Genomic DNA, 15,576 nt, shown 5'->3' with positions numbered 1-15,576 from the left:
AAGGACATTTTTTTTTAATTAGAGACAGCTGAAAGGCATGATAGTTATGCAGCTGATCTACAAAAGAAGTTCTCCAACATTCACAGCCAGTATCTCAGATTAGCTTACCTCATGTCTAATGTATCTGAAAGTCCAAAACTTGAACATGGATGTAAAATGTTACCATATGAGTCTGCTAATTCAAATGTTATATGCCAATCCCATACTTTAATCAGCATAATTATTACCACAGCTTTATTTATTGCAAAATTTCAAATCTGTTATCATAGTAATTATGCTAATGTGCCAATTTTGTGCAAATGTCACTGGATCACACCTTTATTGCAATATGCATATGACTACAGTTGTGCTATAAACCTTGTTCCAGATCCTGCACTTGCATACTGACCTTCAAAGTGCTTTATTCATGCATGGGTAGGTGATTGACCACAGCAGGCAAGTGGATGAATGGACATTCATCATGGCCCATAAAGGCACTAAAATGCAGAAACTGAAGCGAATGTGGTCACTATGCTGTTGAAACAATCATGATATCATCATCTCATCCTCACTTCATCAGACCGTATCACAAGTATATGCATCATTATACAATTGTACTTTGGCATAATGTTATAACTATGTGCACAATGTCTGTCACATGCTTGCAGCAATAATGTGTTTTGATTCAAATGCGATACCATAATCCACTGGAATGTGGCCTTTTAAGTGCCTTTTAAGTGCCTGTGGCTTCATAAGGCACTGTGGGTGGTAGGACTGCCAGATTATTCTTTAGAATCTAAAATATTTCTGTACCCTATCTGCATAGACTACCTATGTGGGTCCCTATTATAAGGTGGATGCTTAGCATATACTTGCCAAGACAATATTGTTTTTCAGCTGTATATCATACAGAGGAGAACAGGTTCGTTTTTCAGAGGTATTTGGAGCATCTCTCCAGCTGTGTGATTAAGTAAGATAACTGACATAGTACAACAAGATATTGGCTGTCATAACAATATAGTGTCCTAAGGTAATATGTTATGTAAATTGCAACATCTATAGGTGATAACACTTCATACTTCTGGACACACTTTCTCTATACATGGCGGCAGGGCAACTGTGTCATACTCAGAACGTGTTTGTGAGTCCAGACATTCACAGTGGCCTACTGAAAAGCAATGTCACACATTCAAAGATATTGGCCCACTTATGTGCATTATACACATTTACCCATATTTGCCATGTAGTGCCCCACAAAATGCCCATACCTGTATCCCTTATGTATGGCATACCCATGGCATTTTGCTTTTTTGAGTAGATTGGCTATGGTAAAGCCTAGTTTACACTGTAGTACTTATCCACCATATACTGAAAGATGTCCATGTTACCTTTGATGTATTGTCTGCCTTTAGTATATCAGCCTGGGACAGTGAGCATGTTGGTCTGCATATTGTGTAGCAGTGGCTATGTCCAAAATACCTTTTTTTACCCATTAGTTTAACAGCATACCCATACAGGCATTTTCATACACCTTCTAGAACTCTGTGAACCCCTAGCTCATTAGCTACTTCACTGCCAGAAATACTCCTGAGGCTATTGAACAGATCCAAGAGCAATATATTGTACTCATGTTTTCTAGTAGGAATGTATTATTACACCCACCCTGCATCATTGCACACCCAACACATGCTTAGTTCTTCTGTAACTACCTATATAGATGATAGTCAGACACAAACATGATGCTAATTTTTTTGTCTCTCTTTTTCACTGTCCTTTTTATATTATTTGATGCATATTGTTTTAGTTTCCTTCATTTTTGTTTCTATTTTATGTAGTGACAGCCACAGATGTGTCTCTTGTACAACATCAGTCCTCACACCATCATCCTGCCCAGCCTTCGTCAACTGTGTCTTTATCTACCATCAGACCTGCATCTCAGCAAGTTGACATAGGTCATAAAGTAGCAGACAACCTAGAGGGAGGGGTCTGCTCTCATGAGAGGGGTGTTCTTGCACACTTTGGTAATACCATTAGTAGGCCCCAGTATATTACCTGGCAGAGTTGGAGGAGGTGTTGATGTCATAGTGGACCAGTGACTTGATACCCAATTTGGCAACCTGGAAAATGACCATGTGCAATTAACAGAGTCTCATTTTTTCCTGGCTTTACCCTGTGTGCCATCGGAGACAGGTTTCATCAGTCAGACAAATCATAGAGGGGACTGATTTCAGCCTGAATCCTGCCTTAGTCAACATAAAATGGAGTTGTTATCCCACTCTATCCCCAGTTATGATTTTCTCATTCCATAATTGTCACCTCTCTTTCCTGTTTATAGTGCAGTCTTCATCTTCCTAAACTGTCCTCAGCTTGTCTGCATGTGTCTAATCACTGTGTTCTTCCTTTGTGTCAACACTTCCACTGTCAGTCTTTGTGTTATTTCCTTGTCTGCCACTGCTTCCATTCATGTAGCCATAATGACCTTTCCCATCTACTCTTCTTTAAAAACAATAAAAAAGTGTGTCTGTCCCAACAAAAAGCAGATGCCTTCACCCCCACAGCACTCCCACATTTTCCTCACATACATGTTATTGCTGTCGGAAATTCTGTAACTACAGCTGTAATCCACTCCTGGATTTATCAATACCACTATTTAAACCAGTGGAGTTCTTATTTACTCAAGGTGCTTAATTCCTCTTGGTTAATTGGTAATTACCTTACAGTTGTGTCATGCTACACACCATCACCACTTTTAGCTATTCTCTTAGGTTATATGTTGCTTACAAAACTTTTACAAAGAAATTAAATATTTACCATGTTTATTATGACTCATAAAATCCCCTTTAAGGGTTGTAATCTAATGAATGCTACTGTGGTAGAGCTCTATGCTAAGTATTTCTGTTTTTATGTGTTTTGTAACATTTGAAATTTTAGGGACTTGCACATGTATTTCTACTCATTTTAAAACTTGATTTTGCTAAGAAAAACTAAACATGCAACCACATGTCCCACCCTGGCATACACTGTATTGTGTCGGCTGCAAGCTATATGATTTCATAAAATGGGCAAGGAAGAGCAACCAGTCATATAGCTAGAGACTTGCACACAAAATTTGATCTATTACACCCAAGACTTCATGTTCTCTCATAGATTCCTACTCTATCACCACTTTAAAATTTCACTGGCAGCCAAGATTTTTCTCACCAAAAACTATGACATGTAGTCATGTGGTGAAAAAACAGAGACACTTATACATACTTAAAAAACACACAAATTGTTTTTATTTGAAAAATAGCAAAAAAAAAAAAATGAGATTCCAGAATTAAAAATTGTTACCAAAGGACTGAAACACAAGAGCTGTTCAATTAGGGGGGTTAGTAAACCCGGGAGAAAAATGCAAAACGACATTTAAAAGCAAAACTATACAATTACAACCATAACAGCTAAAAGGGTTCAAAATGATGTCAAGAGAAAAAATTGATGCCCACATTTCTTGCTGCTAAACAGTAGTACTCAATAATGACAGAGTGAAAAATCCCTGCTGCAAATCATATAGGAAACATATGTATTAGATACTCACTAATGGCAGAGCGATTTCTCACTCTGTCATTAGTGAGTATCTTTGGCCAAACTTCCTATTGGCTTTTTAGTTGTTTTCTTTTATCATTCGCAGTGCTATTTCATCAAAGATATTAGATGCAAATTTTGAGGTAATGAGTATTATGTTTAGTGCAACTGGGTAGTTAATGTGCTCTTTAACCAATGACTACATTATATACAGTATGCTTCCTATTTTGGCATGTAACATGCTAATTTACAGTGTGATTGGTTGGAATACAGTGTCATCTATTGGTTGTTTAGTGCTTCCGTGTAACCGATAGTAGGAAGTATTTAAGTTTAGTATGAATGGATTTCATGTTTTGTTTTAACCAACCGTGATTCTTTGTTCAAGTTTTGCTTTATTTAAATGTTTAATTCTATTGGATTTAGAGCTCTTTTTAAGACTTTATGCAATATATATGTATTTACGACTTGAAAAAGGGTTTTACATGAAAGTGTTTGTCTGTTTTTTTATCTTTTTTTTTATTTTATTAAAGTTTTATTTTAGCAGTGCTTTGCATTCTTATTTTTTGCTGCTGTACATTCTTGTCTTTACTGGACATGGATTTTTTCCTGGGATTTTTGTTTGTTTGCTTCTACTGAAATAGATTTGTTTGGCTTACCATGTGCAGATGAGTCCACACTTGCTAGAGAGAATTGTCCTGGAAGACGTTAAGCAAAATTTAAGGACACCATCATCGCAATAACAATAACACAGGAGGAAAAATTTGGGGCCTTTTTTATGTCCATTAATAATACATTTAACTGAAAATTGGTTGACACTTCCCCCAAGCCTACATGTAATAACCTGGCATATGTTTTTAAGTGTATCAATCTATAAATAGCCCCACCAAAAAAAATCATTAAACCAACTTAACTATTGCTTTCAATATTTTACCATAAAATAACTCTTTAAAAATTGATATATGTAGGCCTATCTGGAAGCTCCTCCTGGGACATACTCGTCCTCCCTGAAACAGCAGCACCAACATCAATCACATGCTGTTGTACAATTTCCACTGAGCTCATTGGATCCCCAACAGTGGACAGGAACTCTTCATTTAGTATCAGTGGTGGCTCTGTAGCAGGCACCCCCCCCCCCGGCAGCCAGCTGTCCACGGGCCACTACAGCTGCTCTCTTTTGCACTGAAGAAATAATGTCAGTGGCCCCATAACACACATGATCATATGTCCTGATGCACCCTACAACATTATTGATGTTATTCACTATGCAGTTCCAAATTTGCATTCTTCCAGACATATTCCCACATCCTGTCTAAAGCAGAAAGGTGCCATGTTGATGAAAAGCTTAGGCAATTATGTAATTCTCAGAGTTACTGATGGGGGATTTGCAGGGATAGGGATGCTTGGGTGCCATTGTCCTAGGTGATATAAACACAAAAATACAGATAAATAGCAAATAAATAAAAGTCCTGCTTAGATATAACACATATTAGTTTTTCAGTATTACCCACAGGAGAAAAAATAATTCCACTTATTCAAACATAAAAAAGGGTTATGTGGTTGTAACATATCATAGTCACACACAGAACAAGGTTTGATACAAAACAAGGACTAACAATAGCAAAGCAAACTTCAGTAAAGCATGTTTTGATTGTTGCAACACAGAAATGGAACTTGCCTCCCCCACACCCAAAACAACAGGCAAATGATATTTTGTACCAAACAAGGAATAATGCATCAGTCAGTTCTTATAAGTGCTTACAAATAGTCTCTCCCAAAAACATGTGTTCCCATTTACCATAGAATAGTAATTTTTTTATGCAATTGCCAGTCACTTCTAGCTGTGCCCAGCACTCTCCCATAGGTGTCTAGAGGTCATCCTAGAAGGCTAGCACCCATGTGTCATTGATAATATAGGACATTTACATTTCACTGAAATGACATGGAAGAGTGTAAAGAGAAGCAGTTGCAATGGTAAACAATTGTGATTAATCTTAATAAGGCTGTGTATCTGGGAAAGTAAAATGCCCTGACAAAAATACAGAAATGCCTTTCCCATCAGAAAACTTCTAAGAAGTGAAACAGATAAAAGTTGAATTTGCTAATGCATACACACACACACACACACACACACACACACACACACACACACATATATATGTGTGTGTGTGTGTGTGTGTGTGTGTGTGTGTGTGTGTGTGTGTGTGTGTGTGTGTGTGTGTGTGTATGTGTATATTTGTGTGTGTGTGTTTATGTATTTTGTTTCTAGTTACATGGGAGCAAGTCCAGTATATAATTGAAACATTCAATCATATCTTATCAAGATCAATAGTCTTCTGTAAAGATAAACCCAAAGTGATAGCAATCTTCTTCTGTGTTATCCACATATACAACTCTCCTCACCTTCAGGTTCCCTAGCAACATGGTTACTTTTTATAGTGTAGATTCAGGCCTGTGAGCACTGTGAAGATGCAAATGAGGTGTGAACAACTTAGAACTGCTGAATCACAAATTCTGGCTCTGTGTAGCAAGTGTAAACATAGTTCAGATCATTCTTGCTAATGGATTGCAACTGTAAGAAAAACACAGCATACTCCCTTACCTCCAGTGGATGTGTCAGCCAGGTTAGCTTTACAAAGCATAGCAGTAATTGTATCAAGGTTTTAAGTGTAAGAGAGCAGCACGCATTTTTCAATTTCTGTTCAGTTATATCCAAACTCCCCTGCCTTTGTTGAAAACTGTATATAATTGCCATTTAATATTCTCATACATTTTAAGGACACAATGCCTTATAGACTTAGTATGTCTCAGACTACTGTTCAAATAACAGAAAATGAGCATTATATAAGGATAAGACAGTTACAGATGTGTAAACAATAATCATAAATGGTTGTATGATCCCTCATTACATCTATATATATATATATATATATATATATATATATATATATATATATATGTGTGTGTGTGTGTGTAAAACATTAATGAGTATGTTCTACAAGCACTTCTTCTGTGGCAAAATTGCACCTATGTAAAATAATCAGTTTTGTCTCTAATGCATAGTTTTGAATCCCACACTGTAGAAATTCATTTTTTCAGTGTGTAAAGCCACACCAGAAATGTGTCAGGTTATAGAATTTTTACTCCCATTACATGTCTGCAAAGTTAAATCAAGTAGCAGGTACAGTAGCATCTAAACCATAAACTAATGTCGAATTGTCACATTACCCTTCTTAGTTCATAAACTGCTTTCTTCTCTGTTTGTCACTCTTGCTTTCCTCTTAATATCACAGAAATACAATTGGGATCAATGTTTGGGTTTGCTCACTAGCAGTAAATGTGATAACTCAAACTGGAGAAAAAGCACTATCACCTGTTGCTGTTTGCCCTGATTGGATATGTCTGAAGCAAGAAGGAATGGTGGCCAATTTATGGCTCAGAAGTGGGTTATCAAGGAGTCTAGTATATTTATTGGATTCCTTGTAAAGTGCTACAACTTAGGTATGCTACATGGGGACTATACCAGCTCCCAGTACAAGTCTGAGGGATAGAATAGTCTGGTCAAGGCTGTCTCCAGTGCAACTGGAATTCCACACACTGAGAACAGTGGAGGCTTCACTATAACGAGCTCAAATTACACAAGCAGGGTATACTCAACCAGTGATTGGATGAGTTTAGGACAGCTGATATGCCACAGTTGTGTAGGTCTAGAGATATAGAGAATTTGTAATAGACAGAAAGCTGCATATAATCCAGACTGTTATGTATAACGTTCTTCGCTTTTCCTTTCCTTTTCATTCCCCAGCAATTCAGGATATAATGGTGAGCAGAGAAGCCCATACTGAGGATCTAGACAGACGGAAAGAAGCAAGGGGTATGTATGCAGCACAACATAACTATTATTTTAGGTAAAGTATTACTCTTCTATACATTAGTTGCAAATTAAACATGCGTGTCCTAATTCTAAAAGCAACACTCATGCTTCATTCTGTAGCATACTGTAGGCAGACACTGTGGGTTCAAATACCACAAGTTAGAAATATATAGTAAATGCCTTTAAAACTATTACATAATTTAATTTTAACAGAAGTTGCCTAAATAACCTGCTGTTAACTTAATCTGTATAAGTTGAATAAGCATATATGCAATATATGTACATTGCAAAAATTACTTTGAACAATCATTACTTAGAGTGTGTAGCTGTTAAGAACTATACTTAAATGTAAATGTATAGTAAAATATAAATTTTTTCTGATAATGCATTGTATGCCACATATGATGGTACTAATTATCTCTTTTTTTCTCTTACCCCAAGCCTTATCTCTTCTTTATTTTTCTGTGTGTCATCAAAATGTTCCAATGTCATCCATCTCTAACAAATCACAAAATGCTTTACAGCATAGGGAAGTAGGCCAGTCCCATGATTCAGCCTGCCCCTACTCCTCTGGCTCCTGCACCAACACCAAGCACATCTGGGACCCAACCTGGCAGTACTGCCTCTGCTCCCCTTGCACTACCTGTGCACTCCACATCAGGTATCACTACCACATCAGCTGGTGGTGTGGTACCCTCTAGGTGTACTGGCAGAGGTATGGATTTTATCACCCACCAGGAGTTGCAAGGCTTGGTGCATAGGGTGGTGTACAGTACCATTGGTGCACACCTTTACTGGATGGAGAGGATGCTCTCTTTTACGGTCCACAGGAGAAGACATCAAGCACTCCAATAGCTAGCAGAGTAAAGGGAAAGTGATGACAGTCCAGCAGCTGAGGACTATATTCTCAAAGTCCCCATGTTTGACGAGCATGGACATATGTTGTCCCCTCCCTAACACCAGTCATGGTGTCCCTCAACCTGTCTTGTCCCTCACCATCCCTGTGTCTTGTCTTGTTTATTTGCATCTGTTTCCTCATCTACCCTACTTATATGACCAAGAAATACCTTCATTCCTTATCCAACATTCCTCTCCTTCTGAAGTAAAACAAAAAAAATGGGCACCTGTCCAACAAAAAAAATATATATCATCCCAGATGTAGCTCTCCACTTTGCACACGTCTTCTTGACACACTTGATTCCTTTCAATTGGCTATATAACATGATTGCATAAATTTCACCCATCTTTGTTGAGGTGACAGTCCAAATTCAGTTAATATTCTGCACATATTTTCATTTTACACTGTTAAGAAGTGGATAGTTATGGTTCTTTCTTATCTCCGTCCTGAAAATTCCTCTATTGCTTTCCCTTTGCTCCTCCCTCTGCTTGCCCTCCCACACATTTCACAGATTTCCTCTCTAACCCATTTTAACACCTTTAATCTGGTCAAAAAGTAGAATCACACACCAAGCACATCAGTGAAAAAAAAAACAACAAAGCCGTTCGCTTTCTGCCCTCTGTGATTGCATGAAGTTTGGCTCTGTGCACCAATGCTGAGCAATGATAAATGGCCCTTCAATGGTGTGACTACCTTGTGCAATGCTGCTTAAACATACTGCATTAAGGTAGCACATAGTGAATGTGGAATAAAGAATTATGTCAGTACATCATAAATAGATATAATTTTTTTTAGATACACCTGGATTCGAACCCTGCGTCATCTAAGGTCAAAAAGAAATCTGTCAATAAATTTACACCTGCTGCTACAGAGTCCGATAGGCACTATCTGCAGAGCTGACTGCTGTTTGTCTCCTCTTACAGTGCTTGCACAGAGGTAACTAAACCTATAGAACTGTCATAATTTTATCAATGAAGCAGAAGGTCACATTTGCTCATCACTTAACCATGTGCAAATGGGGATACCAGTATAAATGTCTTTCTTGCATGCACATACACTTTGCCATTGATCACACAAACCCGTTGCTTGAAAGTGTGCTATGGAAAGTGCACATTAGCAGGTCTTACTTATGTTTTCTGCCTATTTAAACTTCATCCCATGAAAATACATGTAAAAACACAAACAAGAGGAAGACACTTTTTAATGAAAGAGCATATATTTACACTGTAGCCAAGTGTTACCCACACCCATGCACTTGAAACTTAGTCTCTCAGTACTTGTTCCCAAATACATCAGCTAAACTACAGAAATAAATAAAAATACTTTCTTATATACTATGTACATCTGTATACTGTCAATACACATTCAGATTTTCCAATACTTGTAGTAATGAGTAGAGCTGTTTGCATATAGTTTGCAAAGCTGTCTTTTTAAGGTACACTTGAACACTGGAAACACAACAGCAAATGCTACACTTTACTACACTTTGCACACATCAATTTGGTAACATGCAGATCTTTAATATCTTGACAGTTGTACATGGCTAGCATTCTATTTCAGATGAGCCTCACAACATCTTCTGTCAAACATCCACTGCTGATGCCATCCAATATAAATTGTCCAGCAGCATTATAAAAGTCAGAGCTGTGCCATGGTGCTTGTGGTAAATAGTGAGGTAGGGGTTCTAATCTCACTGCAATCCTCTGATGTGTGTCTGTCTAGTCAAAAGAGCATAACTATGCAGTCATCAGTACAATCCCATGAAATGCCAGTGTTCTGACAGTTGTACATGAATACATATTTATTTAATGCAGGCCTCACAACATCACCTCTCAAACATCCAATGGTGATATCATCCACTATGAATCAGCTTGTAGCATTGCAAAGTCAAACTTGTTCTGTGGAACTTGCATTTGGTACTGTGCTTTATAAATAGGTAGATAGAGGTTCTTTTTTCACTGCAGTCAGTTGGTGTGTGTATGCGGGTTTGTGTGTGCATGTGTGTGTGTGTGTGTGTGTGTGTGTGTGTGTGTGAGTGTGTGTGTGTGTGTGTGTGTGTGTGTGTGTGTGTGTGTGTGTGTGTGTACATTCACTTGGCTGACATGCAAGAGAGCATTTCATAACAGCATGTCAGACAATGCTATTACCATCTTCTTCTCACACAACATTGCTGATGTCATCAGCTATAAAGTGTTGTTGGACACTGCAAAAGCCAGAATTGTGCTGTGATACTTGTGTTAAATAATGCATTCTTTAGTTGGTGTACTTACTTAAGTAGTGGTTCTGTTCTCACTCCAGTCAGTTTGTGTATGTGCTTGTTCAGTTAATTGACAATTAAGTGACCATTTTATCCAGTCGGTGGGACACTGCTATTACCATTTTCTTTTCACCAGATACTGCTGATGTCATCAGCCATAAAATGTTATTGGACATTATAAAAGTCAGACTTTTGCTGTGGTGCTTGTGTTAAGTACTGAGCTCTGTAAAGAAGTAGGTAGGGGTTCAATTCTCACTGCAGTGAAATGGAATGTGTGTGTTTGTCTTCACTTGGTTGACATTCAAGAGAGCATTTTACACCGGCATGTCAGACTTTGCTATTACCATCTTCTGACCACACACTGCTGATGCCATCAACTATAAAGTCTTGCTGGACACTATAAAAGCCAGATGTGTGACTTTTCACTTGCATTAATTATTGTGCTGTGTCAACAGGTAAGTAGGTTTTTCTATGCAGTCTACACTCACTTCAGTGACAATTTTAAAATGATATCTGAGTCCACAGCTATATCAAATCCAACTGCAAACATCTCAATATAGTATACAATGATGATGTCATCCTGTATAACATGCACTCTGACAGTATTCAAGACAAACCTGCATTCTGAAAGTAACATCAACTTATATGTTTTGCAAACTAGTTTAACTACACATACAGGAGTTCTTATCTGACAGCAGGGACTTGCAAGTCTGTATATACATCTATCACATTTGAGTCAATTTTACACAGGGATGTGACTCCACATTCATGTCTTACACTCCTACTAACATGTTTGCCTTACCATGCAATGATGCTATCATAGTCCATAAATTGCAACATGACATTGTTACTGTCAGACATATGTGGTGTTACAACTGTGACATTGCATGGCATTCATATTTTATACCTGCACAGCTGTAATGTTCAAATCAGGCACAATCTACATGTGTGTGTGTGTGTGTGTGTGTGTGTGTGTGTGTGTGTGTGTGTGTGTGTGTGTGTGTGTGGTTGGTGGTACATTATGGCCATTGTACGATGTTTGGAATCATTCTTCATTGCACTATCACTTGGAAAACCTTTCATGTAGTCTCATGCATTCACCATCCTCCTTTTCCAATGGCCACATGACTTTCTTCCTCTAGAGGAGTGGAAGATGTCCTCATGCCAAATATGCATACACATCATGAAGCAGAGTCCTTCCATGAGCCTCTGTTAGCCATCTCAAGACCACTGCATGTGTGATTGCTAATTCTGTCAATGTGTGGTGCACATGTCCAATGTGAAATGTTGCAGGATGTATTGCAATCAAACAGGTATACTCACATATACACAGCAGGCTTACTATCTTCCATAATATAGATTTACAGATTTTTTTACAGGATATAATAATGGTTAGATTTTCTTGATGTTGGCCATTAGCCTAATAATGCTCAATGGCCCTATGGATGGTTGACATGTCAGTGTTGCTGTGTGAAGTGTGGATTTACAGTCTATGATGTGAGCTAATATATTTATGGCCATTGATGCCATTGCAGTAAATAGTCCTATGCCTCCTGAGAACTGCTGACATAGTTTATACACTGTTGTGTATATTGTTGTCATACCAGAATGTGTTTTTGTAGTGCAGCAGATCAGTCTTGTACACAGTTCACATTCCGCTATCACAGTGGCACTTGCAGTATGGCACAGGTATGCATGTGTCTTCATACCATCATTAAATGTTCTGTAACTGATATCAATATCAGTTCATACTTGATTACATGGTCACATAGATTTTGTCTCATACACATTGTTCTTATGCTGTGATATACACAACCAATATATCACATGTTTTGATGCAATTGCAACCTTGTGTAATTCATTGTATGTGCAGTTGTATTGCTGCATCCAAGGGTTATTAAGGTGGTAAGCAGCACCATTATGTGACTAGTATCATTTGTGTCAGGAAATGTTCAACATGAGCCATAAACAACTGCTCTCTAATGTGTACTGATATGACATCAGGCCACTCAAACACAGCTTGCCCATGAAACACATATTGGCATATGTTGTACAAGTGATGTAGGTAAGTGATATTGGTACAGTTATATGACTGTGTGCATGACAAGAGTGTGTGGAATGTGATGAATGACCAAGAGACTGTATGGAGGTCTTGTCACAAATCAATTATTCAAATGCATTTAAAATGTTAAGTGGAATACACAACTAAGAACCAATCTGTGTGTGGATGTCAGCAGACATACCTACCCTTAGGACATAGACATTCTGCTAACTGCTAGTTTGACTCACATGTCACCACCCTGTCCCCACTGGCCATCAGCCAAAGCATGCATGCAAACAGTATTTGCTTTTTATTCTCAGCTGGGCAGCACATCTGTGCTCTCTCTATGGCTAATAACACAGAAGTAATGGGCCTTGACAACATCACAGGTTGCCTATAGCATGACTTAAAACAAGTCCTACAAACACAGTTGGATCAGTACCTAAAACACAGCCTCCAGATAGCCTATGTTCCCATAGAAGGGTATACAGCAATATGCATCCTTCTGACTTGAGAGGACCATCACCTGATGCATGGAGCTATAGACCCATCCTGACTCTCTTCATTTGTAAGGTAGACCAGGACACAGGTAATATCCCAACTGTGTACTAAACCCACGTTTGATTAGTTCAGGCTACATCATGTCTCTTACATCTTTTCATTGTCTTCAAGAGGGTTACCAAGTGCATGCATAATGGCAACACTATCATCCTGTGTAACTTGACCAGGCCAAGGCATTTGACACAAATCAACATCAAGTTGGTTGACAACTGGAGCACATATGTGACAGTGAAATAAGTTGCAATATGTGATTTCACCTCTATCCAGAGTCCACTGGCCAGGTCCATAGCTCAGGGCTATGTGGTAGGCCTTTTCCAGTCTATTATTTAAGTGCATCCTTTCTCCAACCAGCTTTGTGAAGCAATGCAAATTGTGGACAATCATTAAATCCAAGTGTGGTATCGGTATAATGCATACAGTATCAACACACAAAGAATTGATGCTACAGCCATGGGGACATGGTCGATGAAGGAAACTCATAGGGTAATTAGTTCCATCTGGAATGCAAATACACAAGATAATTGCAATATGGACAGCACATCCCTATGAGCTGACACGCTGGTATGCACACTTGTCAACTAGCCAGGATTGCTCATTATTTCTAATACAGGTATAACAGTGTCCCTCCAAACACCTGCAGCAGATGTTACATTTTGAAGGAGGTGTACTTGATTCCCTTCAGAGATTGCTGACAAATCATAATAGTTGTACAAGTGTGTTCTTACGGAACCATCTATGATCACTCACAATCACATATGTTATGGGGAAGACATGGAATTGCTGGCAGTATTATCCTGTATCATGTCAATATGTGATTACTGTTCATGCTACAGCTGTCTTCACTGACATGCCCTCATCTGCTGTACAATACCATGTTTCACCTGTCCTCTTTCCCTTTATCTAATCCTGCAATTCACCAGTGTGTCCCTTATCAATATGCCCACTTTCTCTGACTATTTATTTATAATGCAGTCTATGTACCCTTACTGATCATTTACACAACTTTTATTCAATATGCCTGACACATTTCCACAATGCTCTGCAGTGTATACATTCTCATGTAATATGTTGGAACTATACACATTACATTATAAATGACTGTGGTAATTATTGTGGCATTTCTCACAATCCCGTATACCTAGTTTACCTGTAGGTAAACAGCTTTACACGACTACTGCTGTTCATGTTGTTATACGCCATTTCCTGGCCAGAAACACTGTTGCTAGCCATGAAGCTGTGCTTGTTCATGTTTAAACATGGTGCACAGCATGCCTATGCAATTAGCACTGTTGCTCATCACACAAACAGGTAAACTCCATGTAGGCCGTCCCCTAAGCCTGCACACAGTTTATTGACTCCCTAGGCCTACCTATGGCTTAGACAAGCTGGGTTTCATTAATGGCTTGGGTGCCTAAAGACATGGCAGTAAGGGATGTGCGTGCTCATCCTGGTGGTGGTGGGGGGTTATCCAGGTATTCACTGTAGGGAGTTGTGGACCGCAGAGATGAGTGGCCCTCAATTGTAATAGATGAATGCAGGGGAAGGAAAGGAGGGGACGGGAGATTGTTACAACCCCCACATTAGTAAGGATAATGTGATTCGGGGATAACCTAATCATTCTTGTTGGTCGCAGAGCAATTGCAGGGGAGCTAAAGAGGGGTAGGTAAACCTGACATGTGAAAGGGACACTGAGATGAGCCAATGGTTATTCGTGTAGGAGTGGGAGAATTTTCAATAAAATTGATGATTAATCTCTTTAACTTTAGCCTCACCAGCTATGTTCTAATTCATAGTTTTAACCATGCGTTTGTTCTTTCAGTAGCTAAAATTAACACCACTGCTTCTGTTGTTGACTTCAGATTCAATTCCCACCTCTACCCACTGACTAAAATTCTCAGACAAATAGCATGTGAACAAATATTAGAATATTTTATACAGTATGACATCATAACAGAAAGGCAGGATGGAGTTTCTCCTAATTAAAGCAGCATTGCTACAATCTGTTTACTAAATGACCAAATCTACACTAACACAGAGCAAAGTAAGATAATGGGCTATTTTTCTTGATGAAAAAAAAACAAAAGTAAAGCATTCAGTACAGCTGACCATTACTTACTACTTAATAAACTTAACAGGCTCTAGCTTTTCTTCATAAGTTCTCTACTGGTTTAACAACTATCTCACAAACTTTACATTCACCCTTCTTAGTCATCATAATACGTCTATTAAATGATCTCCATCCAAAGGCACAAAACAAGAGTCAGCACTTGATCCTATCTTTTTTTCATTTTTATTAATGACCTTCTGTGAAACCATCTGACTATTAACTGTGTTATGTATGCTGATGACACAGTCATAACCAAGAGCATTACAAATACAGACTTTCTTAGAATGGGTCAGCAGAA

The sequence above is a fragment of the Protopterus annectens genome, chromosome 2.part0 (genome assembly GCF_019279795.1).
Source record: "Protopterus annectens isolate FY-2018-M chromosome 2.part0, PAN1.0, whole genome shotgun sequence".
Taxonomy (NCBI): Eukaryota; Metazoa; Chordata; order Ceratodontiformes; family Protopteridae; genus Protopterus; species Protopterus annectens.
Note: the sequence above shows the minus strand (reverse complement) of the source record.